This window comes from Salvia splendens, chromosome 17 (genome assembly GCF_004379255.2).
Source record: "Salvia splendens isolate huo1 chromosome 17, SspV2, whole genome shotgun sequence".
NCBI classification, from domain to species: domain Eukaryota; kingdom Viridiplantae; phylum Streptophyta; class Magnoliopsida; order Lamiales; family Lamiaceae; genus Salvia; species Salvia splendens.
This window is the reverse complement of record NC_056048.1, coordinates 4,281,691-4,308,177: the sequence shown is the minus strand read 5'-3', so window position 1 is coordinate 4,308,177 and position 26,487 is coordinate 4,281,691. Positions and strand designations below refer to the sequence as shown.

General features: G+C 43.5%; 1 long non-coding RNA gene across 1 annotated transcript; it reads right to left on the bottom strand.

Annotated features, from left to right (window-relative positions):
- Positions 1–953: 953 nt before the first annotated feature.
- On the bottom strand, positions 954–3,009 carry LOC121774620. The gene is made up of 3 exons (XR_006044954.1): positions 2,829–3,009; positions 1,619–1,682; positions 954–1,139 (listed from the first exon to the last, which is right to left on the bottom strand). It is a non-coding gene; the product is annotated as an uncharacterized LOC121774620 (long non-coding RNA).
- Positions 3,010–26,487: the final 23,478 nt, after the last annotated feature.

Here is a 26,487-nt window from a genome sequence, read left to right as displayed (position 1 = left end):
AACGCCCACACTAAACTTGGCAGAAGTATGCACCACTAGATAGACCTCCAAATATTTGAACTCCCCGAAACCCAAAGAATTGTCGGGTACTGCTGCATGGACAAAACCTTCACATCCTCGGCGGACATGCCGCTGGTTGCCGTGCGGAGGTTGTTTTGGTAGATGCCGGAAAATCGGCTAAGGTGTATCCTCAGCCGCTCCCACTGTTTCCTGCATTGCTCTCCATCGTGAGGCTTCCCACCTGGCGTTTTGAATTGGAGGTAGCTTTGGCTAATGCGCCACCACATTCTGTCGATATACTGGTTAGCCCCGATGTAGGGATCCTCGACTACACCGACCCAGCCCTTCGCCAGCGCGACGCACTGCCCTATGCTCCAGATGGTTCTCTTTCTCCCGTCGGCTTCCTCTCCCCGGCCCCAGCCCCACCCTCGTCCCGCGCACGCGAGGACGAGGTAGTGCTCTTGCCCTTCCCTTTGCCCTACTTCCTCGTCCTCCCTACCGCCGGTGGCATCGCAGTGGGAGACTCCCTGACGGGAGATAGCCCCAACTCCTCAAAAGAGAAAGTCTTAATGCCGGTGAACTGAGTCTCCAGAGGAGTACTCTGGGGGGAATCACTAGACAATAAATCCATGTAGGAGCGATATACATTGTCCCCAGGTGATTGGGGGACCCCCTGCCTGCTACCCCCGTAGCGGCAGGCATGCCCTGCATCATCCCGGGCATTTAGGGGATCTTCGGGATAGGTGCCATCCCCGTCATCGTGGCACTCACCCCGACCATTTGGGGCATCATCCCACCCATCCCTGCACTGTCACGCCCGCATTTCCTAAGGATAGGAAGTACGGTGGACCGCGACTAGGGGAGGAGTAAAGAAGTGGGGAAGAAAGGGGAAAAACAAGAATATTTGACCCAAAGACATTTAATAAAAGGAAATTCATTTTAAAACAAGGTACTGTAGCGACATTTCAAAAGTTTAAGTAACCAGAGTTTAAATGAAAACATTGTTTCGGATTACAAGCAGCGGAAAAAGATCAAGAGACAGATAATGCCGGGTATGACGACACGACATTATCCAAAACAAAGTGAAACGCATTTTGACTTTAACTGCTCAACATCCGTCCTCCCCATCGCCGCTCAACCTGCACATTAAGAAAACAACATGCAGGGTTGAGTACTTATTGCACTCAGTGGACACACGCCAAAATCATAGTTTGTCATGCCATAACAGTGTAACATTGGGGTTTTGAGTGTAATGAAAATAACCCAAGTACACCAAAATATATTTCATAAATTCGACTGCGCAGTCATTTTCCGATATTGCCACCCTTATTCCCTCAATCATACACTATCTGATCCAAACGGTGACAAGGGGCGTGGCCACACCCCAGGTCATCTAGACCGGCCAACTTGCTCTCAGATGGCACCCAGTCTCGTGTACACTAGCCTGAGGGTTCGCAGCCCAACAGACCCGAATTCGATTAAACATATGTGGTAAACCACTTCAGATAGGTTTCAAATCAAAACATTTGGCAAGACAAACAGTTCACCTCCATAAACAATTCCGGAACAGAGTCCGTATTAAAAACAACCCACGTAAAAGTAGGGTAGAAAAGCCCACCTCGATTGCTTAGCTTTTAAAATAATTCCCTTCTTCAACCACACTTTCCTCGTAAACGATCACCCTTTTGAAAGATAAATTGTATCATGATTAGAGTCAGAAGAGACGAGACTTTAAACGACAATGCATGATTCCTACGTGGACGACTTCAACATCTAGCACGTTACACGTACATACACTTAACAACATGTTACAAAACAAACACACAAAGTCACACGTTCGAAACACACCCCGCACGCAAACGACGTACCCAAAACGCGCACACGACACACGAACACAGCACTCCAAGTCCTGGCATACCCTTACTGTGCAAACGGCTCACTTGGCTCGGAAAAGGTTCGGAAAAACTCGGAAAAAGGATCGGCGTCTCGACATGGCTCGGTGTCTCGGCCGCTGGCTCGGCACCTCGGCCACCTGTTCAGCACCTCGGCCGCTGGCTCGGCACCTCGGCCGCCTGCTCGGCACCTCGGCCGCCTACTCGGCACCTCGGCCGCTGGCTCGGCACCTCGGCCGCCTGCTCGGCCCCTCGGCCGCTGGCTCGGCATCTCGGCCGCCTGCTCGGCACCTCGGCCGCCTGCTCGGCACCTCGGCCGCTGGCTCGGCACCTCGGCCGCCTGGCTCGTCCCGTGCACACTCACTTTCCTCCAACTTCCGATTCTCAAACCCTATACAACATTCACACCACACATTCTCCGTCCCAAAACACACCCAGACACCTGGGATCATCCCTTCAAAACCCCCCCACAACACTGCCCTAGGCCGGCCCCTAAAACTCTCGGCCAACCCACGCAAAACCCTCGAACCAAACACTGATTTTCCCGAGCCATCTCTTGGTCAAACACACCCACATTCATCACAAAAACATAGCACTCAGAATCACGCCAATTGCACATGAAAACATCTCCCAAAAACATACAACTCGCGAAACTGCGCAGTTTACTTGCAAAAATCATAATAAATTCATACGACATCCAAAGAGGCTGAAAATTACACACCACACAGAAGCCACATTAACCTTTATACATTTCAAAATTCGTACCCAACGGAGATCGTTTGCTTAGATAAAAAGGGGTCGGAACCCACTGCCAGTTACTACCAAAAACATGCTCAACCATATCACATAGCCACAAACCCTATTCAGCATCTAAACCATCCAAAACGTCCTATATGCATGAGTTTTCGAATTAAACAAGGGTTAGGGTTTGGTTACCTTTCTTGGATAGTTCAAACGTAAATTCGAAGCTTTCCCTACACCGATTTACAACGTACGAGCGTAACACCTTGAAGAAGCCAAGATGATGATGAGAAGGGGATGAATGGGGAAAGGTAAACCGAGAGAGAGAGGGGCGAGAGCTTACCGTGAGAGCACACTTCGAGAGAGATGAGAGCTAGAGAGCGAGAGAGAGAGAGAGAGAGAGAGAGACCGAGAAGAGAGAACGAATGGAAAAGAGGGGGAGGGAAATCGGTTATGAGGGAGTGGGGGCGGTTGAGAGAATCATGGGGTGATGGGGGAGGTTTTTTTTTTCGAAAAAGAAGAGAGAATTGGGGAGGGAGGGATTTAATTTGTTAATTAGGAGTTTTTATTCATAGCTTAATTACTTAATTCCATTTTAATTTGCCTAGGTAGAAAATACCACATCCACAACAATCAAATAAACACAAATAATATTTTCCACACCATAAACACAAAAACATAAAAATTTCATCCTTAATTAAAAGAATAAAATTCCACAAATTTTCGGGTATTACATTCCTCCCACCTTAACAAAATTTCGTCTCGAAATTTGTTAGATTACTCAAACAGCTCTGGAAACTTCTCTCTCATCTTATCTTCTGATTCCCATGTTGCCTCTTCGGTTCCATGATTCCTCCACCGTACTTTCACCGAAGCAATTGACTTATTCCTCAATTCTTGCACTCTTCGATCCAAAATGGCCTCGGGCTTCTCCTCATAGCTTAGATCGGGATTTAGGACCATCATCTCTTCTTGGTGAACTATGTGTGTGGGGTCAAACACGTACTTCCTCAATTGTGACACATGGAAGACGTTGTGCACATTTCCAAAGCTTGGTGGTAGAGCCAACCTGTATGCTACCACGCCGACTCTATCCAAAATCTCGTATGGACCGATGAATCGGGGTCTAAGCTTTCCTTTCACTCCAAAACGAGTTATTCCCTTAGAAGAGGAAACTTTCAGAAAGACCTTTTCCCCGACCTCGAACTGTAACTCGGTCCTTCGAACATCCGCATAAGATTTCTATCGATCTTGTGCCTCCTTGATCCTCCCACGGATTTGTTGGACAATCTCTATCATCTCTTCTACAGAGTCTGGTCCGAGAATTCTTCTCTCACCCACTTCATCCCAATAAAGTGGCGATCTACACTTCTTTCCATACAAGGCCTCATATGGGGCCATCTTGATAGTCGCCTGGTAACTATTGTTGTACGCGAATTCAACCAATGGCAACACTTCTTCCCAACCCCAGCCTCGATCAAGCACCACGGCTCGTAGCATGTCCTCCAAGGCTTGTATCGTTCTCTCCGACTGCCCGTCGGTTTGAGGGTGGAAAGCTGTACTGAAATTCAACTTAGTCCCCAACTCGCGTTGCAGGCTTGTCCAAAATCTAGAAGTGAATTTAGCATCACGATCAGATGTGATTGTCGCTGGAACTCCATGCAAGCGTATAATCTCCCGTACATATACCTTAGCCAACTGGTCGGATCCATAAGTAGCGCGAACCGGTACAAAGTGGGCAGATTTGGTGAGACGATCTATAATCACCCAAATCACCGTGTTCCCTCGCTGGGATTTTGGCAGTCCTATCACAAAGTCCATTGCAATATGTTCCCACTTCCATTCCGGAATCTCGAGGGGTTGCAATTTCCCATAGGGCCGTTGGTGTAGCGCCTTTACTTGTTGACACGCTAGGCATCTCTCCACAAAAGCTGCAACATGCTTTTTCATACCGTTCCACCAAAACTGTCTTTTCAAGTCTTGATACATTTTGGTGCTCCCTGGATGAGCAGCGTATGGGGTTTCATGTGCTTCTCTCATGATTTCCATCCTCAAGCCTTCATCCTTGGGCACACACAACCTTCCCTTGTAGGTGAGACCGTTATCCGCTGCCTCACGGAAACTTTCGGGTTCACCCGTCCTCACTTCTGAGCGAATCCTTTCTAGTAGCGTATCTCGCCGTTGAGCTTCCACAATTCTGGCTCTTAAGTCGGGTTCCATCACCAACGTGGCTACTATCCCTTCCACAGTCTCGGGCATTCTCACCACTTTCAAGCGCATCTTACTGAACTCTTGGATTATACTCTCCTCGATAGTAAGAAAGGTGGCCAGCTGAGATTGAGACTTCCTACTAAGAGCATCGGCCACTATGTTTGCTTTTCCCGGATGGTAATTTATACCACAATCGTAGTCCTTCACCAACTCGAGCCACCTACGTTGGCGCATATTCAGCTCCTTTTGCTCAAAGAAGTACTTTAGACTCTTATGGTCCGTGTATATCTCACAACGGACTCCATAGAGATGGTGTCTCCAGATCTTCAAAGCATGCACCACAGCTGCCAGTTCCAAGTCATGCGTCGGATAATTCAGTTCATGGGGCTTCAATTGTCTCGATGCATATGCAATCACTTTCCCCTTCTGCATAAGCACACATCCCAGTCCCACCTTCGACGCATCCGTATATACCGCATAGTCAGTCTCTGGCTCCGGCACAGCTAGGATTGGTGCGGTGGTCAATTTCTCCTTCAACAACTGAAAGCTCGCCTCACATTCTGGCGTCCAAATCATCTTGACTCCCTTTTTCAGTTGTTGCGTCATTGGCCTTGCTATCTTCGAGAATCCCTCGATGAATCTTCGATAATAGCCCGCCAGTCCTAAAAAGCTTCGGATTTCATTTTGTGTAGAAGGTGGCTTCCATTCCTGCACTGCTTCCACCTTGGCCGGGTCTACACGAATTCCATCTGAGGTTACTACATGTCCAAGAAAGTTCACTTCCTTGAGCCAAAACTCGCATTTACTGAACTTGGCATATAGTTTCTCGTCCCTTAGAGTTGCTAAGACGGTTCTCAAGTGCTCTTTGTGCTCCTCTTCGTTCTTTGAGTAAACGAGCACGTCATCGATGAAAACCAGGACAAACCGATCCAGAAATGGATGGAACACGCGGTTCATAAGGTCCATGAACACTGCCGGGGCGTTCGTCAGTCCAAAAGGCATTACAACGAACCCATAATGACCATATCTTGTTCGGAACGCCGTCTTGGGTACATCTTCTCGCCGAACCCTCAACTGATGGTACCCAGACCTCAAATCCATCTTAGAGAAGACTCCTGCCCCTCGAAGTTGGTCAAACAAGTCGTCTATCCTTGGTAGTGGATACTTGTTCTTTAGCGTTAGTTTGTTTAGCTCCCGATAGTCGATGCACATCCTCATCGTTCCATCCTTCTTCTTTACAAACAACACTGGTGCTCCCCATGGTGACACGCTAGGTCTAATGAATCCCAATTCCAGTAGCTCTTGCAGTTGCACCTTAAGCTCCTCCAACTCTTTTGGCGCCATTCTATAAGGTGCCTTGGATATTGGTGCCGATCCGGGCTCCAGATCGATCGTGAATTCTACCTGCCTGTCGGGTGGGGGTCCCGGCAATGCATCGGGGAAGACATCGGGATATTCACTCACTATCGCCACATCTTCTATCTTCCTGTCTTTCTTCTCCTCCCCATTCAAATAAACAAGGTACGCTGGACATCCCTTCCTCATCATTGTAGTGGCTTGCAGCGCAGAGATAATGGACTTGCGTCGGCTCATTGGGACTCCGTGAAACTTCATCGGCTCTTTTCCGGGGGTTTCAAACGAGATTTCCCTTTCTCTACAATGAAGGGTAACGTGGTTCTCCGCTAACCAATCCATACCCAAGATTATGTCTACGCTACCCATCGTCATTACTTGCAAATTATAAGCCACTAAACTGAGTTCACCTATTCCAAAGTTCACACATGCACAAGATCGGGATATATCTATAGTCCCGCCTACCGGTGAGGTCACACTCATAGTGGGTTCGGTCTTAACAGTACGTAATCCCAAAGTATCCACACAAGACGTTGATATAAAGGAATGCGACGCACCCGTATCAAACAAGACAACTATAGGCATATTGAGAAGTGTGCCCATACCTGCCAAGTTTCCTTGCTCAAAGGTTTCTTTCCCGTTTGCCGGCTGTTTCCCCTTCAAGGCGTAGGCCCTTGCTTGCGATGGCAATCCTTGGCGGCGTTGCTGTGGTGGAGGTGCAGGTAAAGCCTGGGGTTGTGGACGGAAGCCTAGCTGGTTCTGTCTCGTTCCCGTTCCCATGTTCTTATTTGGGCAGCTTCGGAAGTAATGGCCACTTCCACCACAGTTGAAGCACCTAGGGTCTCGACACTCCCCGGCGTGGTACTTGAAGCACCTTCCACATTGAGGGTTCCTCGGCGGAAAGTTTGCCCTCGGTTGGAAAGTATTCTGTCTCCCGCCATTGTAGGGTGGGTTCCTCATGTGTTGTGGCCTCTTACCACCATACTGAGCTTGATCACCATCCCACCTCCTCTTCTCTTGGTGGCCCGGCTGAGCTTGTAGGGGTGTCGCGTTTGTTGTTGCCACAACTCTTGGCTTAGGGAGTGCATATTCCACGTCCAGTGCACAAGTCAAGATCTCCGAGTAGGAGAGTTCTCCTCGACAGGCCAACGCGGCCTTTATCTCATCTCTGAGCCCAGCCCGGAACTTCACCGCCCATTTCTCATCGGTGTCCATCAACTCGGGCGCATATCGTGCCATCTGCGCGAGGGCTCGGTCATACTCGGTCACAGTCATTCGGCCTTGGCTTAGCGTGTGGAACTCTACCACCTTGGCCCGTCTGTACGTCTTTGGGACATACTTGTTGTCAATCTCCACCTTAAACTCCTCCCATGTTAGCGCCTCCAGGCGGGTAGGATTCATAGTTCTTTGCCGAGTCTCCCACCAGTAATCGGCAGCACCTGACAGTTGAAAGGTAGCGCCAGCAATGCGCTCCCTATCTGTGCACTCCATGACCCTGAAGATACGCTCGAGGCCGCGTATCCACTCTTCCGCTTTGGATGGGTCTCCTTGTCCGTCAAATTTTGGGGGATTCTGCCTTGAGAACGTAACTATGAATCTTTCTTGTTGAGGCGGGGGTGGAGGTGGTGGTGGTGGAGGTGGTGCCCCCACGTTGGTTCCTTGTCGTGGTTGACGTCCCCGTCTTGGCGGCATTCTGATTCAATACCCATAAGTGTTACTTTAATTCTCACCCAAGATTACCACTTTCTCAAAAATTCTTATAAAACCTTCATGTAGTATAAGATGCAACACATAGGATATAAATCAAAATCAAATTCTCATTAAAAGAAAGAAGGCCAACATTGTTCCCAAGAGTAGATCGTACTGAAAGCAAAAACTGAAAAGACAACGAACTATTCTAATTCTAGACTACGACTCTATCATCCTCATCCATAGGCCCTTCCTCCGGGTCTTCGTCGTCGTCCTCCTCGGAGTTCCCTGGCAGAGCCTCCTCATAATCATCTTCATACCCTTGTTCACCCTCGTACATGCTCACATACTTGTCCTGATACACGACCCTCTCTTCCACCTCCTGTGGGGGCTGCTCCTCTCGAGAGTCCACCAGTGCACAATACACGGCTTTCCGAAAGCCAGCCATGTCACCCACCATGTCATCGGTAGCGGGCTCATGCCACGTGTACCTCCTCGCCGTTCTTTCGGCCCACTCCTTCCAGCTATCGGGAAGCAAATCTATTAGCTTCTCAATGCCGTCATGCTCTGTCACTCCGAACTCCTGAGCTGCCCTCCAGAGGGTGTCGAAGTGTGCCACGAACTCGATCAACGGTACGTGATCCTTCTTCCGGTACACTCTATAATCCCTGAGCACCCTCTGTGCCCTAAGTCTATCGCGATCACTCCGTCGCGCGGTTCGGAACATACGCGCCATCTATAGAAAAACAGAAACAACCGCCTCGCGTATAAAAACAGAGTACATAACCGAAGAAGAGAGAGAGAGAGAGAGAGAGAGAGTGTGTATGCACGTATCGCTGTTCTAACCCAAACCCGCTGGTGTTCAAAGGCCAAAAGCTCTTATCTATCATAGGTCCAAGAAGCACTAGTGAAATTCTATCACGTCTAAGTTCAAACATTCAAAAGGCCAACACATACTCACATAAAAGCTCACATCAACATTCACGTCATCATATCATCACACATCAGCCACATGCTTTCATATAAGTTCATCATACATCAACAGTTCATAACTCAAATAATTTCCAACTTTTCCACATCACTTTGTACCCTTCCACATGTCTCAACATTTACTTAAACTTTACATAAAAATCATTTTCAACACCAAAATCACAATTTCCTCCACTTCCATATACTTTCCAAAATTTCGAAATTTTCATTACCTCATTTCAGGTTGAGTGCGATGAGTCGGATGTTGAGCCAATGACACTTTTGAAAACTTACTCCAGTCAGAAAAAGAATTTTTTTGGGTCCAGAGCAGAAAGAGAAAACCTAGGCTCTGATACCACTCTGTCACGCCCGCATTTCCTAAGGATAGGAAGTACGGTGGACCGCGACTAGGGGAGGAGTAAAGAAGCGGGGAAGAAAGGGGAAAAACAAGAATATTTGACCCAAAGACATTTAATAAAAGGAAATTCATTTTAAAACAAGGTACTGTAGCGACATTTCAAAAGTTTAAGTAACCAGAGTTTAAATGAAAACATTGTTTCGGATTACAAGCAGCGGAAAAAGATCAAGAGACAGATAATGCCGGGTATGATGACACGACATTATCCAAAACAAAGTGAAACGCATTTTGACTTTAACTGCTCAACATCTGTCCTCCCCATCGCCGCTCAACCTGCACATTAAGAAAACAACATGCAGGGCTGAGTACTTATTGCACTCAGTGGACACACGCCAAAATCATAGTTTGTCATGCCATAACAGTGTAACATTGGGGTTTTGAGTGTAATGAAAATAACCCAAGTACACCAAAATATATTTCATAAATTCGACTGCGCAGTCATTTTCCGATATTGCCACCCTTATTCCCTCAATCATACACTATCTGATCCAAACGGTGACAAGGGGCGTGGCCACACCCCAGGTCATCTAGACCGGCCAACTTGCTCTCAGATGGCACCCAGTCTCGTGTACACTAGCCTGAGGGTTCGCAGCCCAACAGACCCGAATTCGATTAAACATATGTGGTAAACCACTTCAGATAGGTTTCAAATCAAAACATTTGGCAAGACAAACAGTTCACCTCCATAAACAATTCCGGAACAGAGTCCGTATTAAAAACAACCCACGTAAAAGTAGGGTAGAAAAGCCCACCTCGATTGCTTAGCTTTTAAAATAATTCCCTTCTTCAACCACACTTTCCTCGTAAACGATCACCCTTTTGAAAGATAAATTGTATCATGATTAGAGTCAGAAGAGACGAGACTTTAAACGACAATGCATGATTCCTACGTGGACGACTTCAACATCTAGCACGTTACACGTACATACACTTAACAACATGTTACAAAACAAACACACAAAGTCACACGTTCGAAACACACCCCGCACGCAAACGACGTACCCAAAACGCGCACACGACACACGAACACAGCACTCCAAGTCCTGGCATACCCTTACTGTGCAAACGGCTCACTTGGCTCGGAAAAGGTTCGGAAAAACTCGGAAAAAGGATCGGCGTCTCGACATGGCTCGGTGTCTCAGCCGCTGGCTCGGCACCTCGGCCACCTGTTCAGCACCTCGGCCGCTGGCTCGGCACCTCGGCCGCCTGCTCGGCACCTCGGCCGCCTACTCGGCACCTCGGCCGCTGGCTCGGCACCTCGGCCGCCTGCTCGGCCCCTCGGCCGCTGGCTCGGCATCTCGGCCGCCTGCTCGGCACCTCGGCCGCCTGCTCGGCACCTCGGCCGCTGGCTCGGCACCTCGGCCGCCTGGCTCGTCCCGTGCACACTCACTTTCCTCCAACTTCCGATTCTCAAACCCTATACAACATTCACACCACACATTCTCCGTCCCAAAACACACCCAGACACCTGGGATCATCCCTTCAAAACCCCCCCACAACACTGCCCTAGGCCGGCCCCTAAAACTCTCGGCCAACCCACGCAAAACCCTCGAACCAAACACTGATTTTCCCGAGCCATCTCTTGGTCAAACACACCCACATTCATCACAAAAACATAGCACTCAGAATCACGCCAATTGCACATGAAAACATCTCCCAAAAACATACAACTCGCGAAACTGCGCAGTTTACTTGCAAAAATCATAATAAATTCATACGACATCCAAAGAGGCTGAAAATTACACACCACACAGAAGCCACATTAACCTTTATACAGTTCAAAATTCGTACCCAACGGAGATCGTTTGCTTAGATAAAAAGGGGTCGGAACCCACTGCCAGTTACTACCAAAAACATGCTCAACCATATCACATAGCCACAAACCCTATTCAGCATCTAAACCATCCAAAACGTCCTATATGCATGAGTTTCGAATTAAACAGGGGTTAGGGTTTGGTTACCTTTCTTGGATAGTTCAAACGTAAATTCGAAGCTTTCCCTACACCGATTTACAACGTACGAGCGTAACACCTTGAAGAAGCCAAGATGATGATGAGAAGGGGATGAATGGGGAAAGGTAAACCGAGAGAGAGAGGGGCGAGAGCTTACCGTGAGAGCACACTTCGAGAGAGATGAGAGCTAGAGAGCGAGAGAGAGAGAGAGAGAGAGAGAGACCGAGAAGAGAGAACGAATGGAAAAGAGGGGGAGGGAAATCGGTTATGAGGGAGTGGGGGCGGTTGAGAGAATCATGGGGTGATGGGGGAGGTTTTTTTTTTCGAAAAAGAAGAGAGAATTGGGGAGGGAGGGATTTAATTTGTTAATTAGGAGTTTTTATTCATAGCTTAATTACTTAATTCCATTTTAATTTGCCTAGGTAGAAAATACCACATCCACAACAATCAAATAAACACAAATAATATTTTCCACACCATATTTTAAACACAAAAACATAAAAATTTCATCCTTAATTAAAATAATAAAATTCCACAAATTTTCGGGTATTACATGCACACCAAGGCAAGTACATATTGTAGTACCCGGGCATCATCCCTGCCATTTGGGGTTAGGGCATAATCCCGGACATCGGTGCACTTCCGCTGGCGTTTCCCCATCTCTAACGGGAAACGTCGGCGTTTGTGACTCGCTTGTGGCGGGAGAATCACTATCGTGGTGCTATATTTATCTTCAAAAGAAATGAAAGTAGAGAGAGAAACTCGTTAAAACAAGTGGTGCGAATGAAATGAAGTTCAACGAGCCGTATATATAGAGTTTTTTTATAAAAAAAAAATAAAATAAAAAATAAAAAATTGGGACGTCTGCCGAGACGTCCGTTGATGTGTATTTTTCGAGCTTTTATATCAATGAACTAATAACACATAAGTAAATCAAATAGCTCTAAAATTACAACATTTCTGCAAGAGTACAGATGTAGTTGTAGTCAAAGAGTGTCGAACCACAGGGAGGCGTGTGATTATTTAACAAGGTTTGACAAGATTAATAAACTAAATTTAAAAACTAAAGTACGAAAATAGAGAAACTCAAGAGATAAAGAACATTGCTCTCAACAACATTCGGATGATTCACTATTGTATTGATTCTATATTCAAGTTCATACGCTATTGAGAACGATGTATCAATTTTACACTCTAAAAGTACTGAACATACTTAAAGAATTATAGTACTAGTGCTAGCTGAACACATAGCCAGAAGTACCTACTCATTAGACTATCATTCCCGCAGAAGCGCAGTAAATACTAGACTAACTTCTCAAAGCCAACAAGAATTATGGTTAGCTGAACACTTAACACATAATATCTTCTCATCAAACTAAACTCCCACAGAAGCGTAGTAAGTATTAATTCAACTTTTGAAGACTTTTTTACATCAATATTCACTTATGCATTTTCCTCTAAACAAGGTAAAATTCATAAGTTTTTCATCTATGTTATCATCCAATTTCCAAGTTAAAGAGACATTAGAAAGAGGTGAAAAATATACTACGTTAGATGTATCAAAACATAGCATATATAAAATCCGAACCATAGACAAAAACCAAAGCGAATGATTAAATATACAATCTCTACAATCAATTCATCCTACTAGTGTTAGGAGCAATGAAGACAAACTAGCCACACATGCTAAAGAAGAAAAACCGTAAGATTAATGGTGTTCTTCGATAGTCGATGGTAGTCCGTCTCCGAGATGATGAAGATTCGATGCTGGATCCTCCTCCCTTCTTCCTCTTCTTCTCCCTTCTTTTCTCTCCAATTTCCTCCAAAACCGTCACCCCCCCAGAATGCTTCCCTTGATTCGTCCTTTAATTCCCTCTTCAAAACCGTCCCAAAAACTGCCGAGTTGCAGTTAGAGTTGAACCACCCGGCCGGGTGGATTTTTGCAACTAAGAATTCACCCCGACCGGGTGATAGGAATTCCGCCTTCTCTGGACACTTTACGCCTTGCGAATCTCACCCGACCGAGTGGATTTTGTTGGTGTACAACTCACCCGGGCGGGTGGTGGGCTCTGGACTCCGCATGCTTTATATATTTTACCCGACCGGGTGTCTTGAATCTGGAAATTCACCCGGCCGGGTGTAAGTTCTGGAATCCTCCAACATGCATTTCCGACTGTAATAATGGAGTGCTCATTTCAGTTGGAAGAAGAAGGAAGAGTTCGGTAAGCTCGGCTTTGAGCTGGAACTAGCCGAGAAGAAGAAGGCAGAAGAAGGAAGCTCGGCTTTGAGCTGGAACTAGCCGAGAAGGGAGTTCGGTTGTGAGCCGAGAAGGGAGTTCGGTCTTGAGCCGAGAAGGGAGTTCGGTCTTGAGCCGAGAAGGGAGTTCGGTCTTGAGCCGAGAAGGGAGTTCGGTCTTGAGCCGAGAAGGAAGAAGCAACCTAGCCGAACTAGCCGTTGGAGCAGCAGTTAGTTAGCTGAGATGTAGCGGTTATTCTTCTTGTTTTCTTGATTCTTGTTGTAGTTAGTTAGTAGCAGTTGCTACTTGATTGTAGAGCTTTAAATAGCTCATAAACCGTGTATGTAGTTTAGCAGAGTAGGAGTTTTATCAATAAAGAGTTTTCCAGTTTCTCTCCAAGATTATCATCTTCAATACTCAAAGTGTGAGTGTGTGTGTTTCTGCATTGTGTGATCTCATACAACAGTGAGTGTGTGTGTGATCTTCTTGAGTGTGTGAAAGCCTTGTGTGTCTAAATCACAACAAGTGGCGCCGTCTGCGGGAAGGGATATTGAAGCTGATTTGCAGAGGATCAAACGGTTTCAGAGATGGCAGCAAGGCTTGATGCAGAAAAGTTCACAGGCAAGAATGATTATAGCCTGTGGAAGATGAAGATGAAGGCGGTTTTGATTCAACAAGGCTTGGCCGCAGTTCTTGCAAAACCAGAGGAGAAAGGAAATGCTCCAGTGCTTGATGATAAAGCTCAGGCAAAGATGGAGGAGATGCAGCTCAAGGCACATTCTGCAGTGATCCTGTGCCTTGGAGATAAGGTCTTGAGGGATGTTCAAGAAGCCAAGACTGCGGTGGAGATCTTGGACAAGTTGGATGAAGTTTACTTGGCCAAATCCTTGGCTAACCGGCTGTATCTCAAGAAGAGGCTGTATGCCTATAGTTTTTCTGGAGATAGGTCCATCATTGAGCAGCTAGAGGAGTTCAACAAGATCATTGATGACCTGGGATCTGTTGATGTCAAGATTTCAGATGAGGATAAGGCCATTCTCACATTGAATGCCTTGCCTAGCTCGTATGACCAGTTAAGTTATGCAATTATCTATGGAAGAGATAAACCTATCACCTATGCAGAAGTCTATTCAGCCTTGATGGCCAAAGAACTCCAGAAGACAGCCAACAGAGGCTCTGCAAGCTCCAATGTTCAAGCTGCAGAGGCCTTGAATGTGAAGAAGTTCAAGAAGCAGAACTTCAAGAAGAAGTTTGAGGGCCCTAAACCCTCAAGTTCTGATGCTCAGAAGGAAACCAGAGCTTGCTATTGGTGCAAGAAACCTGGACATTTGAAGAAAGATTGTCATGCATGGAAGAGAAAGATGGCCTCTGAGGGACACAACCAATCTGATTGTGTGGAGAGTGCTGATCCCCCGGCTCAACTTATGAATATTAGTGACAGTGGGGTCAGTCACAGGTGGATAATGGACTCGGGGTGCAGCTTCCATATGTGCCCCAATAGAGGCTGGTTTCATGATCTTCAAGAAGCATCGGGTACGGTTGTTCTTGGAAATAATCATACTTGTCAGATAAAAGGGATAGGGAAAGTGAAGCTAAGCCTACAAGATGGCTCTGTGAAGATCCTGACTGGGGTGAGGTATATTCCAGAAGTGAAGAGGAACCTCATCTCATTGGGAATGCTGGAGCAGAGGGGGTTCACTATATTAATGAGTCAAGGAAAATTGTTTGTGAAATCTGGAGATGCAGTGATGATGGAGGCTGACAGAGAGCATATTCTCTATTATTTGAAGGCTAAGGCTGTTGATGGAGAAAGCAATGCTGTGTCAGATGATTCCCTAATGCTATGGCACAAGAGGCTGGGCCATCCAGCAGAAGGAAGCTTGAAAGAACTCATCAAGAAGGGCCTGATCTCTGGAGATTTCAACAAGATGGACCCCTGTGAGCAGTGTATACTTGGAAAAGCAAAGAAGGCACCCTATCCTACAGGTATTCACTCTTCTACAGCCCCTTTAGACTACATACATAGTGATCTTTGGGGGCCTTCACCGGTGTGTTCAATTGGTGGAGGAAAGTATTATCTAGCTATCATTGATGACTATACAAGGAAGTTGTGGGTATATATTCTTAAGGAAAAATCTGAAACACTCACTAAGTTCAAGATATGGTGTAAGGAGGTGGAGCTAGAGAAAGGAAGGAGTGTTAAATGTTTAAGAACTGACAATGGCTTGGAATTCTTGTCTGCTGAATTTGATATATTTTGCAAAGAGAAGGGTATGAAGAGGCACCGTACTGTTCCTGGTAATCCCCAGCAAAATGGTGTTGTGGAGAGGATGAATAGGACTATCCTAGAGAGGGTGAGGTGCCTACTTCTTGGTTCTGGTTTGAGCAGCAGGTTCTGGGGAGAGGCAGTGTATACAGCAGCCTATCTCATCAATAAATGCCCATCTACTGCCCTGAAATCTGAAACTCCTGATTACATGTGGTATGGAGCTCATAGTGACTACTCAAAATACAAGGTGTTTGGGTGTGCAGCCTATGCTCATGCTAGGCAAAGTAAGCTTGAAGCTAGGGCTCTGAAATGTATCTTGCTGGGATATCAGAGGGGTGTTAAGGGGTATAGGCTCTGGTGTATTGAGCCTGGTAGGCAGAAGGTGGTGGTGAGTAGGGATGTGGTGTTCTTGGAGGATCAGATGCCCTACTTGAAAGATAAGCTGGACTCCAGTGAAGTTGAGAGTGATTTCTTCAAGGTGGAGCCTATGGGAGTTGGCCTAGGAGCAGGTGGAGTCACTGACTCAGAATATGAACCTGATCCAGAGGGTGATGGTGCTCCAGCTCAAGGTAGAAGAAATGATGAGCCCACAGCAGACCCTACCAGAGAGTACCAGATTGCAAGAGATAGGGGAAGGAGAAATGCAAAGCCTCCTGAGAAATTTGCAGATATGGTCTATTATGCACTGTGTGCTGCTGAGAGTATTGATATTGCTGATCCTCTCACCTATAAAGAGGCCATGAGAAGCAAAGACAGAGAGAGATGGATAGAGGCCATGAATGAAGAAATAGAGTCTTTACTCAAGAACAAAACCTGGATTTTGGTGGACAAATCCAAGCTGAATACAGATGGAAAGGAGAGGAAGCTGATCAGTTGCAAGTGGTTGTTTAAAAAGAAGGTGATTAAGATTAACACCTTGCACAATCCGGCTGACATGCTAACAAAGTCTCTAGGTAGAGACAAGTTTGATCATTGCAAGAAGTTGATCAATGTTTGTGCAAGAACTGAGATGAGCCCTCAGGTGGAGAATTGTAATAATGGAGTGCTCATTTCAGTTGGAAGAAGAAGGCAGAGTTCGGTAAGCTCGGCTTTGAGCTGGAACTAGCCGAGAAGAAGAAGGCAGAAGAAGGAAGCTCGGCTTTGAGCTGGAACTAGCCGAGAAGGGAGTTCGGTTGTGAGCCGAGAAGGGAGTTCGGTCTTGAGCCGAGAAGGGAGTTCGGTCTTGAGCCGAGAAGGGAGTTCGGTCTTGAGCCGAGAAGGAAGAAGCAACCTAGCCGAACTAGCCGTTGGAGCAGCAGTTAGTTAGCTGAGATGTAGCGGTTATTCTTCTTGTTTTCTTGATTCTTGTTGTAGTTAGTTAGTAGCAGTTGCTACTTGATTGTAGAGCTTTAAATAGCTCACAAACCGTGTATGTAGTTTAGTAGGAGTTTAATCAATAAAGAGTTTTCCAGTTTCTCTCCAAGATTATCATCTTCAATACTCAAAGTGTGAGTGTGTGTGTTTCTGCATTGTGTGATCTCATACAACAGTGAGTGTGTGTGTGATCTTCTTGAGTGTGTGAAAGCCTTGTGTGTCTAAATCACAACACCGACGAACTTCCAGCTTTCAACCATCCTAAACTTCAATAAAAAAACAACTTGATGAGTTATAATTAACATAAAAATGTGTAGTCTAAGGGGAAAAATATAGACAATATGCTTCGCATCAAATACCCCCAAACTTGAGCTCTTGCTCGCCCTCGAGCAAGGTTGATTTTAAGCACAATAACTCTACAAAGTTTAACCCACAAATTTATTTCAAATGTTTCCATCACAAAGAATCAAGAAGGAACGTGAATGACAAAATCTAAACCCCCAACATTTCCAATCAAGATTTCTCACTCTCAAGAACAATCACTCATCAATCTAGAACTTCAAGTCAAAGTGCACTTCAAAGTAAGTCTGAGCATAAGATCATACAACTCAAACCGTCGTCATTGACTCGTCAAGCATTACTTACCACATAGACTCGCGGATTTCAAATCAAACTTCTTTAACTCTACCAAGCTATTTACAAAACATCCACAATGAATCAAATTCAAATCAGTAAATATCCATTGTCGGGACGTCCTCCGTTGCGGATGCTCTTATCCATTGAAATTCAAATAAGTAAATATCAAGTAATTCTATTCTTATTACTTACATAAAAAAATATTTCATGTTTACTTACAGTAGATTTATATAAAATCAAATTAAATAACTTAAAATTAAATATAGGTCACACTAGTGTCAATGCGTATGCCATACATATTAAAGATTATTTATCTAAAATGATAAATTTACAAAATAACAAGTCTTCTAATTTATGACATTAATTAGTTTACTAAAACTGAATTAACATAGCCAAACATGATAAAATTAATACTATCCACAACACAATTAATTAAATATTTTATGTGTACATCATTAAATACACTATATTAAATAGTAGTATTTTATTTACTTTTATGTATTTCACATTATTGACCGGTACTATATGGAATCTTTATTCCTTTGGAGAATTTCAGATTTGGAATCGGGCCCAAAGTGGGCTGAATTTTTTCTAAACAACTGGATCTAGTGTAGCATAGATACACTTGGAAAGTGAATTAGTCTGGATTGGATCGAGACTATACATAAAATTGTTTTTAATACTATGTTTTAATTAATTAGTTGTTTTTATTTTTTGTTAAATATTAAGTACTACTAGAAAATTAAAAAAAATATTTACATTATTAAAATATTTACTAGATTTATATTTTAATAGTATTTCATATATATTTATTGAATAATTTTAGAATCATATATAAGAATATGCATATTTAAATTTATCATTTGTAATATTTTTAGAAAGTTCATTTGTAAAGATAGATTTTGAAAATTATAAATTAATACCAAAATTTAGGACAAATATAGTTAAAACTATAATCTAAATAATTAAAATATTAAATTAGTAATTGTAGATCTTATCTTTACTAGTTTTGAGACTTCCGATGAGCATGATTTTTAGAAATGATTCAGTTGAAATTCATCTTAACTAATAGAGTGATTTTAGACTATAATATTAAATTAAATGATAATCCTATTTCAGTTTTTGGGATTATATTGTATAGCCTTTCAGAATATGGATTGGGCCTGGGATACACAATATTTTCATTTTAGGGAATTATTGTCTTTTTTCTCTTCTTTTTTTCTTAATCTTATTTTCCTCATTAAAACAATAGATAAAACCCAAGGTTGAATCTTCAATCTTCAGTCTTCTCTTGCCTGGATCTGCAGAGCTCCGCTCCAATGGAAGATGGATGAATTATTTGTGGAATATGGAATGGAAGAATGTGTAGATGTGGAGAAGGATTGGAGGCTCTGAGATGGAGAATGATGAATTAGGTTGAGAGGTATTTATAGGTGGGAAAAAGGTTTATTTTTTATAATTTTCGTGGTCTACAATAAATGGGAGAGATTTGGGCAACAATTTATTTTCTTCCCTAAATTTTCGTCAGCTTTGACTGCATTGCGCAATGTTAGTAGAATAGTCATAACTTTCTCCACAGAACTCCGATTGAGACGTGCAAGATATCCACCCGAAGCTCTTTCGAAGATGAAGAGAATGATATATGCATTAATCACTGATTAGACTTCAACAGTGCCAGCAAACTAGGCTTGAACTGAGGCTGTTGCACCTTGGCCCTTTTTGCACCTTTTTCTGTCTTTTTCTATCATTTATCAACAAACACGTCAAAAATTACCAAATGTATAACATATGCAATCTAAGAACATAATTTTCATGATTGGCATTTAAAATGAGCCAAATATAGTCCTCAAACACATGCAAAATCCGTGTTTGTCACCTGCAGGCCCCAACCAGGCCTCATCTAGGCCACAATTATTAAATTGCACTATTCACAATTTACCACCCATTTTACGCGTGAAATAAAAAATGTTGAACAATTAAAACACGAAAAATTCATTATTCAGTTGAAAATATAAAAAAAATTACAACCCTTAGAAATTAAAAATTACAAATCCTAGAAATAAAAATTAATGTCCTAGAAAAATTAAAATTACTAGTCCTAGAAATGAAAAAAAAAAAACACTTCTTTTTCATTTGTGCGCGAAGGTAGGCGATCATCTCATGTGCAACTCGAGCTCAAACTCCGACATTGTCGAGGTATCCCTCGACGTCAATTCCGTCAGATGGCCCATCTGTAAGGTACCACTCATATCCGACATAGAGTTGGATATCTTATCCAGAGAAGGATTGGGTGGTGACGACGACATAGTGGGGTAACTCGTAGCGGCCTTTTTAGTTCCCATCGGCCGGGTTTGAGTGGTAGGGGATGAGACGAAGAAGTCGTCGTCTGTCACGTTGAGGTCGATTGCCGAACATCCTTCGCTCGAAGAGTAGTTTCCGGTGGCGGAAACTTTGGTTCTGTTCGGCATCCCACTTCCCACCTCTTCTGCCCCGCCGGTGTACTTCGGGCTCTTTTGGATAAGCTTCCAAACATCGTAGTACTTGAAGTGCTTCTTCCCGTCAGAGAAAAACTCCTCATTAGCTTTTGCCACGAGGTCAATCTTGCTGTGACCGCTCGGCCACATTTGGACTACGTTAGTCCACTTGCCATTCCACTTCGTCATCTCCCTCTGAACCTGGCCCCAATGCTTTCATAGCTTCACGTAGCTACGCTCTAACGTCCCTCTTGGTCGACCAGCGTTATATTTCTGGGCAATCCGCTCCCAGAATACGTTGCCGCTCTGCTGGTTGCCGATGACAGGTTCCTCGGAGATGTCGACGAAATTCCTGGCCAGCCACAATGTCTCCTCCGGGCTATACTTCTTCGGCCCCTCATCATCAGCTGCAGCAACATTGCCCCTCTCTGTGACAAGCTCCATATCACTAATGTCGAACTCATTAGTGCTAACCGGCGGTGATGGCAAGTCAATGGGGCCTATGGTGGACCCCCCACCCCCCGGACTAGGCGCAATATTTCCGTGGGCAAATACCGGTAGGTACCAATTGTTGACGTTGACAAACTAGTTCAACTCGTGTTCATCGCTATTAAACCAATCCATACGAACAACAAATATTGAATGATTTAGAGGTTAGAAAGGAGAAATTGGTTAGAAAGGAGAAATTGGTGGAAGAATATTGAACAAATGAGATATAAATAAGCAAAAAGGGGGGAAGGGTTCGGGTCCGGCCAAAAGGGCCTCCAACGGCGGGCAAGGATGCAACGGGGCACGGCCCGCCTGCCTCCAACGCCGAGCCGAGCCGGAACGTGGCGCGGCCTCGGGATGAACCTGCATCACCATGCGTGGCCCAAGCCGCGACTTTGTGTCCTCCAAGACGCGGGCCGGGACCCAGGTGCGGTCCGGCCCGCCTGCGTTAACGATGGTCTAACTAATGAGTCGATTTCAGTCTCGTTTTGTTTCACTAATGAATTGGGCCTAAACCGTGATAGGCTAGATTGATGGAGTCGCCAATTGACAACTCAAGATAGTTCTTAATTTGCGGATAATGATCAGATTTGATACTGAATTGCCCTAAAAACAACTAAACAACTCTGTGTATAATTTTGTTTAATTGAAAAACGTATGAAAACTGACAATGGGTAAAAACATTAGAATGAAAAGTGACAAAAGATTATGTTGTAAACCATATCTCAATACTTTAATGATTTCGATAATGAAATCTAATTCTAGATTTGAATTAATTCAATCACAATATTTATACTATATATTGGAGATAAAATCACCAACCTCCATCCATGCTTTCTTTGTTTGATGTAGAGGTTGAAATCCACCAATTGATGTTAATCCTTTCTTTGACTGGATCGTCCAATTGATTTTATCTCGTCTTTGACCTCAAGCCTTTAACGATTCTTTTGATGGTTAAAGAATCAAAATCTTTATATTCACTAGTGAGTAGTGAATATGTACATGTGTATATACCGTGACTTTTTTGTGTTACTAATGAATGAGAGCACACATGTATTTATAGGTGTTGCATGGCTCTTCACGAAAAGTGGTGTAACTTCGTATCTATCATGCCATGCACTAACCGCAATTGATACGTCGATTCATCCATACGGTTACACTTTCTGTATCACATACATATATGTACATCAACTGCTTCTCACCAACAAATGAGTCGGTTGGATAATGACAATTAGTTTACTAATAAACTAATTACCACTCACACCCTTTCACCGTCACATACATATACTTTAATATTTAAATATATGTGTAACAATTTTACACGTCCAATACATGTATTTACATGCATGTCAGCCCACACATATTTATATACACAATTAATTATATATATATATACATGATCCTTCGTATAATATATATACCCCTATATATATTATAATATCATAATTTAGAGGTATGAGAGGAGGGTTATCAATACCCATGATTCTAATTCTTCAATCAAAACCGATCCATCACGGTATCGTCTTTTATATTAGAATCTAACATTTAATATAAACTTAATCCTTAATATTAAACCGATAGATACATAGGGCACATAAGAATATAAATATTCCTACATATGTATCTCTTCTCGACTACTCCACACGCAATTTGAAACTCAACAACTATCCTCAACATAACATATTTACACGCATTCAATCTCCGGTGCATTTACATCCGCGATCGGGGTCCAGCCGCCGGCGATTGGGCCACGAGCGGCGGAGACGGAAAGCGCGAGGAGAATGTGGAGAGATTTGGGGGACATGATTTTCTGTGCTTTGGTTATTGGTTGGGAGAAATGTGTGTGGGATAGTTGCTTTTATAGTTGGAGACTTTCCTTTAATAGTAAACTTTTTTATGAAAGTTGATTGTTGAACGGTGAAGTTTTAATTACTGCATTTAAATAAGGCGGGATTTTTTTTGAATTAGATCGGAAATTTGAATCAATATTTGTATCTTATTTAAAAAACATGAAAGTACAAAAAAAGGAGTAATAATTTGTTTACGTGCCGATGTACAAAGAATGAAAACCAAGATAAAAAAGAGTGAAAATAACATAATGAGAAAATACATTTGTTTGGAATGGAAAAGGAAAAAGGTGTGGAAAATAGTTGATTAATTAAAATCAAACTAGTATGAGTAATATTTTATTTTTTTATTTGTACTTTATGCACGTTGATTAGAATGAATGAATGAATGAATTTAACTATGATTTTCATTTTTTCATTCCTTTACCGTTAATTCTACGGTTTCTACCTATTTACTCTATACTCTTTGTTAGATGCGCATTCATCAATATTATACATGCTTTAATTTGAATTTTAGGTATATTATCACAAATAAACACGTCTACATTAGATTTATGAGGAGACATAGATATATGAATTGTAATGTTAGCAAATACGCGACTCAATCTTGCTATCACAACAAGATCGATTCCGGAACAAGAAGAACAAACACTCGATATGAAAATGAATAAAGCTAAGAACAACTCTCGGAGAATTAATGGAAATCTTGTATTCAATTTCTTGTGGAAGATTACAAACTGATGGATGAAAAATCTTTCTCTCACTCGCTTGCACAGCTCGGTTATTCACTCTATATAACACTAATCTAACAACCAAAACAAATCCAACGGCTGTCATTTAAGCTAACTAACTAATCGCATCCGACGGCTCACGTTTGTCTATGCATCAGTTAATAACAACGGCCAACACCGAACTCGACTAAGTTCGGCCAACACCGAACTCGACTAAGTTCGGCTAATACCGAACTCGACTAAGTTCGGCCAAAACCGAGCACCAGCAAGCTCGGCTAATCACCGAGCACGATTAAGCTCGGCTAATCACCGAGCACGATTAAGCTCGGCTAACACCGAGCTGCAATCAATCACCTAACAGTATATCAGTCCCTGCCGCGCACGATTAAGGTCGGCTAACACCGAGCTTGACTGATTGTGCAGTTTTGCCCCAATCCTCATAACAAATCTCCACCTTGTGACACAACTGGACAATCCACAGAGCATATCCATCTTCCACAATCACTCCAGCTGAATCAGATTCACCAAATCCATGCAATACTTCAACTTAAGTCCGGGTAACACCTTTGTTAGCATATCAGCAGCATTGTGCTCAGTAGCTACTTTCTCAATCTTTACTGAGCCCTTTTCAACTTCATCCCTCACAAAATGAAGCTTAACATCCACATGCTTGCTCCTCTCATGGAATGTCTGATGTTTTGATAGACATATGGCACTATTTGAATCACATAATACAGTCACAGCTTCTTGATCGACTCCAAAATCCGAGCAGATTCCTTTCAGCCACATGCTCTCCTTTACAGCCTCAGCCATGGAAATATATTCTGCCTCAGTTGTTGAGAGTGCCACCACAGATTGCAAACTCGATTTCCAACTTACAGCAGCTCCATACATGCAGAAAACATAGCCGGATTGGGACTTCCTTGTGTCAATGTTAGTTGCAAAATCAGAATCACAATATCCCAATAGAGGCTGTGTATCAAAATTCTTACTTCCATCAAACAGTATGCCATAATCCCGAGTGCCATTGAGATACCTTAATATCCATTTTAAAGCTTGCCAATGCTGTATACCCGGATCAGCCATGTACCTGCTCACAACACTTATTGCCTGGCTGATATCTGGCCTTGTACACACCATGGTGTACATGATACTCCCCACTATGTTTGCATATGGGACCTTATCCATTTCTCTTCTCTGTTCATCATCTTTAGGGCTTTGATTGCTGCTGAGCTTGAACTGTGAACTCAGGGGCATGCTCACTGGTTTGCTATGATCCATCTGGAATTTCTTGATCACACTACTGATATAATCCCTTTGAGTCAGCCATATCTGCTTGTGATCTCTATCTCTGATAATTTCCATCCCAAGAATCTTCTTGGCATCACCAAGATCTTTCATATCGAATTCAGATTTCAGATCAGCCTTCACTAACTCCACCTCTTCCTTATGCTCTGCAGAGATCAGCATATCATCTACATATAACAGTAGATATGCTACAGCAACTCCACCTCTTCTCTTGATGAACACACAGTGATCATACAAAGATTTTTCAAACCCAATCTTCTGCATGAACACATTGAACCTCAGGTACCACTGCCTTGAGCTTTGTTTGAGACCATAGAGACTTCTTTTTAGCAAACACACTTTCTTTTCATCTCCTGGCTTCACAAAACCAGGTGGTTGCTCCATGTATATTTTTTCTTCAAGTTCACCATGGAGAAAAGCAGTTTTAACATCAAGTTGTTGCAATTCCCAATCTCTTTGAGCAACTATAGCAAGTAATAGCCTGATGGAGCTGTGTTTGACAACAGGTGAGAAAATTTCATTGTAATCCACACCCTCCCTCTGTGTGAACCCCTTAGCCACCAACCTTGCTTTGAACCTGATATGGTTGTTGTTGAAGGCCTCAACCTTCTTTTTGTAAATCCATTTGCACCCTACTGTTTTCTGATCAGTAGGCCTCAGTACCAAGATCCATGTGTGGTTTTTATACAAGCTATCAATCTCCTCTTGCATAGCTAACAACCACTGATCCTTTTCAGGGCTTCTGATTGCTTCTTTATAAGATGAAGGTTCATGGTAATCCATCTGTTCAGCCACTGCCAGTGCATAGTGCATCATGTCATAATCATTAAATCTAGAAGGGAGCTTAATATTCCTCTTTGCTCTGTTTCTAGCAATCACTCTCTCTGGTGTTCTGATTTCAGCTTGCATTCCAGAAGCTCCACCACCACTGACATCAGATGTAGCATTTAGATCAGTCTGAGTTACATCTGTAGTTACTCTCTGGTTCTCCACCTCAAAATGAACTTTCTGATTATCCTTGTTGAGGAAAGGCATTTCAGATTCTTTGAAGATCACATCTCTGCTAACCACCACTTTCTTGTTTCCTTCCTCACAGCACCACAGCCTGTACCCACTGACTCCCATCTGATACCCAATCATTACACACCTGAGAGCTCTAGGTTCCAATTTACCTTGCTTTATGTGAGCATAAGCTCTACACCCAAATGGCCTCAGTTTTGAATAATCCCCATAAGATCCATACCATTTGCTGTCTGGGGTCTGATTTTCAATGGCAGCTGAAGGACATTTATTGATCAAAACAACAGCAGTAGATGCTGCTTCACCCCAAAATGGTTTAGACATTCCAGACGCTATTAACATGCACCTCACCCTTTCAAGAATGGTTCTATTGATCCTCTCAGCAACCCCATTTTGTTGTGGGTTGTGAGGGACTGTTCTGTGCCTCTTTATCCCCTTATCTTTACAGAATCCATCAAATTCATGGGACAAGAACTCAAGCCCGTTGTCAGTCCTAAGACACCTCAATGGCTTTCCTTTCTCCAACTCAACACCTACACACCATTCTTGAAACCTCTGGAATGTTTCTGACTTGTCTTTCATTATTACTATCCAAACCTTCCTTGAAAAATCATCAACAAAGGATAAGAAATACCTGCCTCCTCCAAGGCTATTCACTGGTGCAGGTCCCCATATGTCACTGTGAACATATTGGAGAGGCTCTTTCGATGTGTGCTTGCCCACTCCATATGGCAGTTTTTTGCTCTTACCAAGTATGCACTCCTCACAAGATCCAATGTGTCTTTGTACATCAGACTCAGACATCTGAATTATGCCTTGTTTCACCAACTGCATCATCCCAGCAACTCCTACATGCCCGAGCCTTGTATGCCAATTGATGGTTTGTTGAGTTGAATTTG